General features: G+C 43.2%; 2 pseudogenes; one reads left to right on the top strand and one right to left on the bottom strand.

Moving 5' to 3' along the window:
* Positions 1-302: 302 nt before the first annotated feature.
* On the bottom strand, positions 303-1,786 carry LOC101968331 (zinc finger protein 232 pseudogene; annotated as a pseudogene).
* An 8,685-nt stretch (positions 1,787-10,471) lies between these two features.
* On the top strand, positions 10,472-10,682 carry LOC106144903 (UPF0729 protein C18orf32 pseudogene; annotated as a pseudogene).
* The last annotated feature ends 2,459 nt before the right edge of the window (positions 10,683-13,141 follow it).

The raw sequence follows: 13,141 nt of genomic DNA, 5'->3' as shown, positions 1-13,141 counted from the left end.
GACATTTGCAGATGTGACCCTCTTCAAGGAAGTAGACTAGTGTTCCAGGACAAAGATCTAGTCACGAAAAAATATCAATAACTGTCACTGCCTGAGCAGTTATGCAGTGTTAGCATTAGAACTCTACTGAAGTAGGCATTATTATCCTTATTTTATTGGTGGGCAGCTAAGAGTCTTGTTCAAGGTCTGCCAAAAAGTAGCAGCAGCACAATTGGGCTAAATACTTGTAGCCAAAGGCATCCTATGGATATATTAATTTTAATCAAAGGACATGAATTAATAAAATCTTCAGTTGACGCTACATTGACAGTTTTTCCTAAATCAAGAAAGACACAGGAAAAACCTTAAGATACTTATAACTTTTATGAGATCTAGTCTTAAGTAGCTTAGACAAAAGTACAAGTCTGTCTGGAGACTTTATCATCTTCAATACACTGAGAAGGCTCTTTGCTAGCATGAACTCTCTGATGTCTAATCAGCTCTGAACTCCATCTGTTTCCCACATCCTTTACATATAAAAGGTTTCTCTCCACTGTGAATTCTCAAGTGCTGACTAAGATATGAGCTTTAACTGAAGGCCTTCCCACACTCATTGCACTCACAGGGCTTCTCTCCTGAATGAATCCTCTGATGTTGAACAAGATGAGTACCCCATCTGAAGGCCTTTCCACATTGACTACATTCATAGAGTTTCTCTCCAGTATGAATTCTCTGATGCTGAATGAGGTTTGAGCTCTGATTGAAAGTTTTCCCACAGTCACGACACTTATAGGGTTTCTTTCCAGAATGGATTCTCTGGTGGATTACAAGATGTGAGTTATAAATGAAGGCTTTCCCACATTCACTACATCATGGTCTTTCTTCCCTGTGGGGGTTTTCTTATTTGTGACAACCATCTGTCTGAAACTTTTCCCTTGAGCAGGGGACCACTTCCGTCTCTTTGCTTTGGAATTTCTTTGCTGCTGTTCTAAGGTGCCCTCAGCTTCAGAGGTAGCTTCAAATGGAGAAGTGTCAGCAGTGAGTTTTTCTGAGAACACTTGTGATTTCACTTTGGTAACGGGCAGCTGTGGCAGTGATCCTTTTGTGGCAGTGATCCTTGGATTCTGGGCCATCTTCTGCAACAACTGATGGGAAATGTAAAAAATACCTGTTCACTCTCTGGCAAAGGCTGGGTCTCCTGAGATTCACACTTGAGCTGGGTCTCCTTAGGTTAGAGCTGGATGTTTGGTTCCTCCTGGGCTGGTCCCAGAGATGCCTTCTTCTCCCACGGCTCTTCCCGTGCAGGTCCATCTGTAGGGCCTGGACACCTGTGGTCCTGGTTCAAGTCCTTTCTCTAAATCTTCCAGCACAGTCACAGCCTCCTCTTCATTCTTTGGGTGATGTTCCCCCACCCAGGACCAGTGTTCCTCAGGCAGGATGGTCAGGAATTGCTCCAGCACCAGTAAGTCCAGGATCTGCTCCTTGGTGTGTCTCTCTGGTCTTCGCCCTTCACAACAGAGTACCCATAGTCGGCTCAGGGCCTCCCTTGGGCCAGGGGTCTCCTGGTAGCAGAGCTGCCTAAAGCGCTGATGGAAGATCTCTTGGCTGCTAGAGTGGATCCCAGGGAGCCCGATCTCATATCCCCAAGACTGTTCCTCTTCTTTTGGCTTCAAAATCACAATCTTCTCTTGTTCCTGTGTATCCTGAAGGGCCAGAGTTTTAGCTGATGTTAGTGGTACAGCCATAGTAGCCTGGACTAGTTCTGTAGAAAGCCCACACCAGCTGGGGCACCCCCACAGAGGCGGGGCGTCCATCAGGCACTGCCCTGCACCGTGCAATTCCAGCCCCAGCCGCAGCCCCAGCCCCAGCTCTAGCCCCAGCTACAGCCCCAGCTACAACTCCTAACCCTGTCCTTTTTGAAGGATTTTTCTGGTTGCTGCCTTCCTCTCCATGTGACTAACAGAATTAAAATTTCTTCTATTGAGACCCTATAAATATTACTCATTCTGGGCTGGGGCTGTGGCTCAGCGGTAGAGCGCTCTCCTAGCATGTGTAAGGCCCTGGGTTTGATCCTCAGCACCACACAAAAATAAATAAATAAAGGTGTTGTGTTCAACTACAACTAAAAAAATAAATATTAAAAAATATATATTACTCATTCTGGGCTGAGAGCCCCCTAAATGCAATCAAAGCTGACATTCACATGAGATTCCATAATATTTCAGTCTTAAAAGAAATGCCCTTTAAAGCAACAATTCAGTCTGCGTTTTAGATTCTGAAGGAGTTTGGGGAATCAGGGGCAACGAGAGACGGCTCCAGTGGCTTAAGCTTCAATTACATTATATGGAACTTAATTTCTGTGGCTTCCAATCAGCCCCAGAGTATTTACCAAGAGAGGCCACAGTGGGAGGCAAAAAGGGAAGATAATAACAGCCCTAAAAAGACTTGCTTTCTGGCCAAGAAGGTCAAATTAACATCTTCAAAACAGTGAGAGGCCAAGAAATGCAAATTGCCTGGTACTGATAAGAAGTGCAGAAGCAGTTTTAGTAAGAAGGGAGACGATGTGGTCTGCATCAATCCAGGAAGGCTCAAGAAACAAAGACCATAGTCGGGCTCAGTGGTACCTACCTAGAATCCCAACGATTTAGGAGGCTGAGGCAGGAGGATTGCATGTTTGAAGCCAGCCTCAGAAACTTAGGGAGACCTTTGGCAATTTAGCAAGATCCTGTCTCAAAATAAAAATAAAAAAATAAAACGGGCTGAGGATGTGGCTCAGTGGTAAAGTGCCTTGGGATCCACCCCCAGTACGAAGAAAGAAAGCAAGAAAGGAAGGAAAGAAGGAAAAAGGAGGAGGAGGAGCAGAAAAACACAAGGATGGTGTCTTAGATTAAACTGAAGGGTAAGTGAGCCGAGGATGGCCAGGGTAGGAAGGAGCACGCTACAGTCAAGAACAGCAGCACAGGCCACACAAGGACATTTCTCAGATGGAGGTCTCTCCTGAGGACCTCCATATGGAGGATGTCCATCTCCAGCCTCCAGCCATTTCCTCCCTTCCTCCAAACCACATGGGGTTCTGAGAACTCCCAAGCCTGAAACGTGTGGATTGTTAAAAGAATATGTGGAAATCTCTCCCCAGAATAGTAATGAGCAGCCTGTGGGTCTCTCCACCACATTTTGAAGAAAATAAATGAGCAAATGTCAGATTCAAATAGATCCCTCAAGAAAGATAATTTTAGTTGACTCTTTGGAACTGGAATCCTGTCTGGGCACGTAGGAGCACACAGATATCAGTTACCTTCAGTTACTGAAGAAGAGCAGGTGTCTAAACAAAGCTGCTGCTAGTCAAACCGAATTAAAACGACACTGTACTCCTCCACAACCCTCGGGATTAGTAAGCATGCAGCAGGCCCAAGATCGTCCTCCTTACAGATGGCTTTTGAGGACACCTGTACTTAGTTAACTGTCATAGTCAATGGCTACATCTAAGCCTGACATTTTATCCCGAAAGGATCATGAAGCTGTAATAGTATAACACTGTTGAGCTTAGAACCCAGAGGAGGTGAGTCCAGACCATTAGCCCCAGGTTCTTGTAACTTCTGGCACATTCCTGGGTCTCTCTGAGCTACCACTTAATTCTAAGTAAATTAAGCCAAAATGCAACTTATATTTTATTTGCTATTACCTTGTCTGTTTGCCAAAAAAAAAAAAAAAATGTTCAGTGAGCATTTCCTCTATGCGTGTCTCTGCCAAATGTTTGAGGGAGGAAATGAAGTACAAGAATGAATAAGGCAAGTTATGCCCTCAAAGACTGCAAATCTCTAAAGAAGCTAAATACAAGAGATGCAGGCTAAATGGGACAGAGAGCAACTGAGGCCCTGTGAGAGGCACAGAATTTGGTAAAGCAAGGCAGATGCTAAGCGATTAATTTCGAGAGAAGTTTTCTGGGATGACTCCTTAGAGGTATTTTTGTCTTATATTTTGAAGAACAGACAAAATTCTTCTGGGTGGACTGGGAAAAGCAATACGCCAAGATAAAAGAAGACTGTAAATAATTGAAGGCACAAGAATACACACAGGCATGATGTATTTGGAAAATGATGAGAGACCAGTGTGCCTAGAGAGGATACCATGCAAAATATGTTATTAAAAGCCAGGCCCAGTGGCGCACGCCTGTAATCCCAGAGGCTCTGGAGGCTGAGGCAGGAAAATCGGGAGTTCAAAGCCAGCCCTTGCAAATGTGAAGTGCTAAGCAACTCAGTGAGACCCTGTCTCTAAATAAAAAATATAAAATAGGACTGGGAACGCAGCTCAGTGGTTGAGGGTCCCTGAGTTCAATCCCCAATACCGAAAAAAAAAATGTGGGTTGAAGGTAGATGAGGAGGAATTTAGAAGTCAGATTAAGGAGACATAATTGACCAGGATAGAGAGCATGTTCATATACAAGCAGTCTTGTGCTACCGCAATATAAATGATGAACTGGAGATTATTTTTTTTAAGGCCAGTTAAGACAAGAAATCACCATATTCTTGAAATGAGAAGATGAAGGCCTGACCTGGTCAAGAAGCTGTGAGCATGGCTAGAAAGAGGCAGATTTGGTGACTGGGCCATGGTGCAGAAAGTAGCAGAGAATGGCTTGGAAGTTTCCAGTGGGAGGTGGTTGCATGCCATCCTCCCCAGTACTTTTCACGAACCTTCCACCTCATGGACAGGACCACAGCACATCCACAGAGAAACTGGCGCCTATGGATCTAGATCTGCCCCGACCAGAATTAGCTCGCCATAGACTGAGACTAGAATTTGATTTCAAATCCAGCCATTGGGGGATGAAGATAATTCCCAATGAAGGAGAAGAAACAGCAAGGAAAACAGTTCACAGAGGAAGATATCGGAACTGAGCTGCCTGCGGGCCACAGTTGGGCTGAGGAGATCACCCAGCAGTGACTGGACATGCTCCTGCCATGTTCTCACACAGCATTTGACACAGTGGTGCCTGTGCTGTCAGACATTCATGAACATTTAGTGGTATTTTGTATGGTTGGGGTCATTTATTTGTTTGGAAAGTTAACCTTTGGGGAAACTTAAAGATGGTTCTGGTTCTGGAGAATCTTCCAAATTGGAGGCAGAAAGATGGAAGATGTGCTCAGCATTCAAACTTTATGGGAAAAAAAGATATTTTCTGAAAAACTTCAGCAGAGTGTTGAGGCAAATGTTACGTGAGATCTTGTAATAGTTCCATGAAGGCCTCAATCTTTGGCCTTGTTAAGGGGGGGACCAAGCCTTTGACCTGGTGGCACAGGATGGGGTTCCTTTATGTGAATTTCAGCCACAGTGGACCTTATTTACTTTCGCAATTGCCTTTGGTGTAAAACAACAAGTTGTATTTACTTCTACTCAATCATAGAATATCCTTTTCCCTAAAGATTCTCAGTAAGGGGGAGTGTCACTTATGACCTTGGGGAGCTCTAAAGAGGTGGCAACCCAGAAGCACACTTCTGTATCCTGCAGCCCACATGACTTGCCCCGGGGAGAGAAGGGCCCACCAACCCTCTGACCATACAGTCCAACAGTAACTGAAAGTGAACGGTTCAGGGAAAAATGTGCAGAAGAGTTCCAGATTTCTCTAAAGTAAAGCTAACTCCCTCGTGCTTCCAGAATATTTGTTATTCATTGATTGAAAATGTGTAAAGGACTTGAATCATTAGAATCAATACTTTTAAGTGATCTTAAAAGCCCAGCATCCAGATTATCATCTCAAACAAATTAGGTGACAGTATTTTCTTTTACTGCATTTAAAAAACATTTGTAAAATATTCTTGAATGAATGAGACAAAAATGCAAAGCATACTTGATATCCAGATCTGGAACTTTCATAAGTTCATTTGTAGTTATACTTTGAAAGTGTATTGAACCAACTGAAACTTTATGATAACCTATAACACAGAAAGAATATTCATAGCCTAGGGTTCCTTTTGTGGATGTATAAGATATATGCCTCCACTTATATTAGGCAACCTGCATAAATCTGCCAGCTTTAACCAAAGAGAGTTCTTGATTCCTGCATTAGTTCATCATCTTACAGTTTGGGGAAGATTAGAAAATCATCTGAAAGAAAAAAAAAAAGGCACTTAGGAAATTCACTACTTCTTTCTTTGATTTTTAGGTAGTTTCCACAAAGATACTGTGGGTTTTTTTTTTCTTGCTTTGTTTTATGTGGCTGTTTTTCTTACAAAACAAATGCATAAATGTGGAACAAAGAGGATGCTTTAACAAGACTGAGTTTCACCAACGTGTTTGGTTCTAAAAACAAACCTTCAACATGCAAACTTTCAAAAAATGAGTGAACCACTGCATTCTTTGTAAAAATGAGGGATTTGCCTTCTTGCCGCTCATGGGAATGATTTTAGGCAATGGCTTTCTAACATGCAGATTCCCATGACACAAGGTCAAGGGGGCACTAAAGAGGAAGGCAAAGTACAGACCCTTCTCTGAGCGTTGGGCACCATCTCAAGTTAAATTTCCTCTGCCCTGGGCCTCTCTCAGCTGGCTCATTTCTGACTCTCGGCCTCTCCAGCTAAAACTTGTCTAAATCTCACAGCTCCTCTGGGTCACATACTCAGTGAAAAAAAAATACCATCTGCACATGTTGCTTCCCATCTTCCTGAGGGAAGACACTGGTGACACACAGTATTTCAGATTTCCAGAGTCATTTCCAGTAATTAACTATTCTTCATGGCAGGAGTCCATGAACCATTCCATTCTATAGATGGTCAGGCTGAGCCCTGGAGATTGAATGACCTGCCCTGTGAAAATCCCTTACAGAGCAATGGCAGAGCCAGGTTCAGAAGGTAGGGCCCCCTAGGAAACAGGTCACTCCTCATGCAAAGTCAGGAAACCAAAATGCAGCCTCGGGCTCAGTTGCAGGGGAGAACTTTTGGTCAGCCTAAATATAGCAGCCTAATCTGGAAGACAGCCAGTGCTCTGGATGCCTGCTCCACCGGCTCACGCAGAACACTCTAGGATGCTGAATTGCCACAGGTGGGTCACACAGTTCTTTGAACATTCTTCCAAAAATAAACCATTTCTGAACCTATCTACTGTGTTGATGGTATTGTCATTTTAAAATTCAAGGTAAAAAGAGGTAATGGTGAGTCAGAGGGAACAGAGGTAGTTGTTTTTGGATAATTGGAGGTACATTCTGTGAATTGCTGGGAAGTCATTTGGTAAATTGATTTTCTTTCCTCTTTTTAAAAAATTTCTTGCAGACATGTATGTGATTTGTCCCATACAGTATAGTTTTGTAAAACCCTAAGAAATGTATTTTCCATTCTGTGACTCCAGTTCCTCCCAGGTCAGGTGGGGGCTTTTGTGTCTGCCTCATATTCAGAGTTGTCTATCTGGAGCCTGGAGGTACCTGTTCCATGCAGGGAAGTGAGTCTAGCATGTAGACAGTGAAGTCCCTTCCCCACTCCAAAGGGAACCCCCAACTCCTTGGGTGACTCAGGAATGGTAGAGCAGATGGGTATGAGGAAGGGCTATGAAGTCAGACCCGAGTATGAGTCAGGGTTTCACTGCTGACTGCCATTTCCATATGCAAACCTCATGTCATTAGTTTTCATCTCAAAAATAATAACACCGGCCCCTCCTTCTTCAGAGGCTGGGATGATCAGCAGAGGGAATAGTTCAAGTGATTGATTAACAAAGGACTTGACATATGATCTCTACTGAGTATAGTTTTAGGAAACCTCTAAATAATCATCTCAAGCAATTTAGGTAATAGAAATACATTTTACTGCATCTAAAATACTTTCATGCTGGATGTGGTGGTGCATGCCTATAATCTTAGGAACCCAGGAGGCTGAGGCAGGAGGATTGCAAGTTCAAAGCCAGCCTCAGCAATTCAGTGAGGCCCCAAATGACTTAGCAAGACCGTGTTTCAAAATAAAACATTAAAAAAGGACAGGGGATGTTGCTTAGGAGTTAATCACCCTTGGGATCAATCTCTAGTACCAAAAAAAAAAAAAAGTTCATAAAGCATAATTTGGTGTATAGCATTAGGTACAGGGTATTAGGTATGGGTTAGTAGGTAGAGGGTAGTGTTAGTTTTATCAATGGCAGGGATCCCACAGTATAACTCATAGAAAATATTTATGACTACCAAAAATATAGAGCAACAAGTCTTCTTAATTGGTTTGGGTTTTTTTTTTAATTTAACTTACAATTTAAAGTCAAATGCATTTTCTTCTGCACCAGTAGGTGAGTGGATGACAGTGGCAGGCCAGCTGGAGCCTGGCTCTGATGAACTGGCTCTGTTAAGTGTTATTAGTGGCCTGCAGTATTCTCCTGTGCGTTCTCCTTTCCCCCCAAGCAAAAGCCATATGTGCACCTCTCTCATTAACTGTGTAGGAGAGTTAAAACTCCAGCTGCTTAGTGTTTCAGGCAGAGACCAACAGAAAACATTAATAGGAGAAAAGCAAAAATATTTTGATAATTTTTTTTTACATGTATATGGAGGACTCTTAAGAAAAATGAAGACCCAAAGAAGCAGTGAGAGCCAAAGGCTTTCACACTAGGTTTGGTAAAGAGTAGCAAACCATGAACGGTGCCTAGACAAGGGAACCTGGGCCAGGGAGGTTAATTTTGGAAAAGTGACTAGACAGATAAAGGTTAGTTAAACAAAGTTTGTTTGTAGAGATTTCTTTTGGCCTCAGCTCCCCTGTCTCTGGTGTTAAGAATGTTTCCTAAGGCAGTCAGTGTGCCCTTCTGGCATCTGACACCTTTCAAATATCTTTAACTCAAAACAATCAGTGTCCAAGATAAGGATGTTTGAGATTGGTGTGTTCTGCACTCTTTTGCCTGCATCCCAAATCTCATGGCTGTCCAGTGTTCATTCAGGTCTGTTGGATTACATGTGTGGAACCTTCTACTGCTAAGAGATTTCTCTAAAGGCATAACCTACATGCTGAGTTTCCCAGACCATCAAAGCCCTCAAATGAGCCTTTCCAGTCATTAGTTAAAGAAGGTCAAAGAAGGCAGGGCAGACGCAGGGAGTTCCCTGGGCTTTGGTCCCACTCTCCAGCTAAATTCCTATGTTTAAGCATAATCCCCAATTAAAAAAAAAAAAAAAGTTTCTTCTTTCCACTTGAAACTGCCTTGCCCCATTTTTAAAAACTGGTTTTTTGTTTGTTTGTTTGTTTTAATCCAAGTCTGCTCCTTTGTATTTTCTTCCTACAAACTCTTTTTTTTTTTTTTTTTAATGTTTTTCTTCTGAAGCTGGGCAGGCAGGGTTGAGTAGCTTGAATTTTGTTTATGTGCTTTTAAAAGTCTAATTATAACTCTTTGAAAGCTACTCTGCAAAGGGCTGTATAAAAGAAGAGCTAGATGGGTGGCCCCCTCATGCTGGCAGGGATTAAATATGCATGTTACTTCGGGGCTAGGTGCAGCTGCTGTCACTAATGCCACAACAAATAACCCTGAGACAAAGGTTTGCTGGATGCATTGTGAGGTTTTGTCAGGTGCTTAGGACCAGATCTGATAATGGAAGGTGAGTGCACTCATGAAAACATAGCTGCTGCCTCTCTAAGCTAGTTAGGAGCACCAGAGTCTCCCAAATAGTCTCCTTATCTCCTTCTCTGAAAATGTTCCAAGCCCTTCTGCATTCTATAATTAAAAGGTCAAGGTTGGAATCTAAAAATCTCTTCTAATGCCATAGTACGCCACTTAATAAATGGAGAGTCACTGACTAGTTAGAAGACTGCACTGAGGAGAAAGTGAACAGTCAGGCCTCTCAGAACAAAGAGCTTGGAGTAGGGAGTGGAGTTGTTCATCTTATTATTGGACTAACCCAGTGAGGATAAAATAGATGTTCCCATCAAATGTATCCATGGAGGATCCTTAGGATGGCTACTCCTCTCTTTTCCCACAGCCCCTTCTCTTCACCATAGAGCCTACAATCCACTAAAATTACCTAATGTTTGGGTTAAGAGTTGTCTTTTTTCCCAGGGCCTATTTTTTGTTATGGTTTGCATATGGAAGGGGCAAAGTGGCTTACAGGCTTACTTCTCAAAGTGAGGTCTGTACTCCCAGTGACGTCTGCATCACCTGTGGGCTGGGCATAAATAAAAACCTCAGGCTCCACCTCAGATCTACAGTCGGGATCCATTCTGCCAACACCCCTCCATAAAGTACATGCACAGTGAAGTTTAAGAAGCTCTGACCACAGCTTAGAATAACTTCACTTATTGTTGGTTTGCCATGTTGAGAAGACAGTGTATCTTTTCTGGATGTTGAGAGAAAGGTGTGGATACTCAAGATGCTGTACCTCATTCTATCCCTTAGTAGAGTTAGTTGAATATTCCCCAGGGTCTCTGAGCTTCTCAGTCCTAGGAAAGTTACTGTACCAGGCTGGACAGCAGCTCATTCCTCCCCCACAACAAATGGCAGACTTTGCCTTTGGGGCTTCCTGGTTGTGGCTTAGGAGCTCAAGCCTGGGACAATGGTGTGCATTCCTTCATTCCAATTCTGCTCTGGATCTACAAGAAATTCCTGGAGCCACACATATACCCTGTGATTTCTCCTTTTGTTAGTCATATATGGTCTAGAAAAGCTATAAAAGAATCCAGCAATAGAAACAAAGTAAGAGTGCCAACAGAAATGGATTGCCAACCAAAGGACCAACAGGAATCCACCATAAAAAGAAAGACTAATACAGTTTTCCCAAAGGATCTCAACTGCATTAAAAATGGATCTGATAATATGAAGCATTTTTTTCTGTAATTGTCTCTGACCTTTTACTCTGACACTAGGATTCCAAATAGATAGTTTATTTACCTGATACTTATTGAGAAATACATGGTATTTGTATTTCAAATGTACTTGATGATATTTGATGACCTCTTTCCTGAGATCTGTTTCCATTACAGTAGCTTGCCTTCCTATCGCTGCTCTTTTCTTTTAAATATATTTTTTAGTTGTTGATGGACCTTGATTTTAATTTATTTGTATGTGGTGCTGAGAATCGAATCCAGTGCCTCACACATGCTAGGCAAGCACTCTACCACTGAGCCACAACCCCAGCCCTCATGGCCGCTCTTTTAATAATATGAATACATAGGCTTGTGCCGGCAAACACGCAGTTCTTAAAACCTTGAGCCTCCAGCGTTCATTCACATGAATTTGACTACTTTTTACTCTAATTCTACAGATCCTTCTAATTTGAGTGGAGTCAGTTTTACTGTAAAATAGTATAGATGACAATGATGTGAAACAAAGATAAAATTACTGTTTGACACAATGGAGCAGTTTTACCTGTGAAAGTAAGTAACGACTGTTCATTGCTCTCAGGAAGATAGAAAAGAAGGAAATAGGAGAAATTTCTCTGAAAAATGAAACCTTTTACATACCCTGTAATGTATATTATAAAATGATAATGATCTTGCCTTCCTTCCATTCCAACACATGCATTAAACATCCAGTTTAATTTGTGTGTGGGGGCGGGGAGCGGGGAGAGGGGAGGCCACTGCACCAGTTTGTTTGTACTGCATGCTGGCTCCAGCTGTTAATGGCCAGGTCTCTATGCTTGGGTCTGTCTAAAAATCCCTAGGGGAGGAAGAGGGGTCTCTCATACACTCTGGCCTCTGTCTGCAGCTTTGCTCTGTTCTTAGTGCAGCCTCTGCCTCACATCTCTGAATGTTTAATGCTGTTGCATTAAAATGTTTAATTTTAATGCTGCTGCAGACCCTGTCTCCAACCACCCACAGAGGAAGGGGACCCTTGGCATGCCTCCAAGACCCAGGGCAGTGCACTCTAGTCTACTGTCAGATGCAGGTTTTTGCATCTGCTTAATGGTCAGTTCCAGGTGAGAGCATTTGCCTTCAAATAGCCACCTCCATGCTGGAGAGGGGGCTAGGAGTGTAAGAGATGAGAGGAAAGGGAACCCACAGATGGTGGAAAGTAGTGGCCGGAGGGCAAAGTTGATCACCCAGCACCATGCCTTGGAGGCACTAAAGAAGAAACTCTGCTCAGTTTAGTCTATAATTCAATGTTTAGGGTTTCCTGAGCTCTGCTACAGTGTGAGCTTCCCTCCATTTCCCTGAGCAAACCTTTGGTAAAGTCTGCTGTGAACAATTCTTTGGCAAGAGAGCTAAGTTTAGAAAAACCCTGTGGCCTGAGGTCAGCTGGTGTGGGGAGAGAAGAACCACCCCAGACAGCCATTGGCTGGCTGCTGACCTAGATTTCAGCAGAGACAAGAAGTTGGGGGAACAATGACCCGGAGAGTGTAAGCCCCCAGGATTCGCGGAAATTCCACTGCATTGCCACATCACTGGACTTGTCACATCATTAGACTTGCCACAGCATGTGGGACAGAGGAACCTGGAATTATTATTTTTCTATTGAAAATAAGTTTTCTATTAGAGGAAAAGATGACCTCAGAAGGCTGAAAGGGCTTGGTCACTGAGGAAGAAATAACACAACTGAACATAATTGTGCACTTTCCTTCCAGGCCACACAGTCTTGCTGGAGAGTAAGCAAGATTAGGTTGAGTGAGGGTCAGCAACCGCCACTGCTATCTGCCTACCCCTAAAGTTCCCCGGTGGGAACTTGCTTCCTGCTGGGAAATCCTCTCTCTCACTCCCTGAAACTGGGCTCCCATGCCTTTCCCACTTCCCCTGTCAGAGTGTCTGTGTGTTTGAACTCAAAGTCTGAATGATGTTCAGGACCCCTCCTGTGGGACCTGTGGGGCCCAAGACCATTCATGCTAACAAGTAACCAAGTACCTAAGAAGGCCACTGAGAGGAGGGCAGGATTGCCAAAGGGAGCCACCAAGTCCTGAGCCAACACAGCTGAGTCTCCACTGAGCTGTGGCCAAGAGACACTGAGGCAAGAGAGCAGGAGGCTATTCAGTTGCTGCCATCCAAGAGCAAAAATGCTCTGGCCTTTCATTTCTGGAAGTTCTCTTGTTCTCCTTAGCCACACACAGATGGCCCAAGGAATGAGTGAGACCCTCGCCTTTTTTTTTAACATTGAATAACAAACTTTATTGAGGTATAATTTACATATAATAAAATGTTTCCCTTTAAGCTTACGAATTGTCTTTTATTTGTTCTTTTGTGAGCCTTCCTTAGTGCAGGAGTGTTGACTGGTACAAATACCTATAGCTGGTCAG

This window comes from Ictidomys tridecemlineatus, chromosome 9 (assembly GCF_052094955.1).
Source record: "Ictidomys tridecemlineatus isolate mIctTri1 chromosome 9, mIctTri1.hap1, whole genome shotgun sequence".
Lineage (NCBI taxonomy): Eukaryota > Metazoa > Chordata > Mammalia > Rodentia > Sciuridae > Ictidomys > Ictidomys tridecemlineatus.
This window is presented reverse-complemented; position numbering and strand designations above follow the sequence as displayed.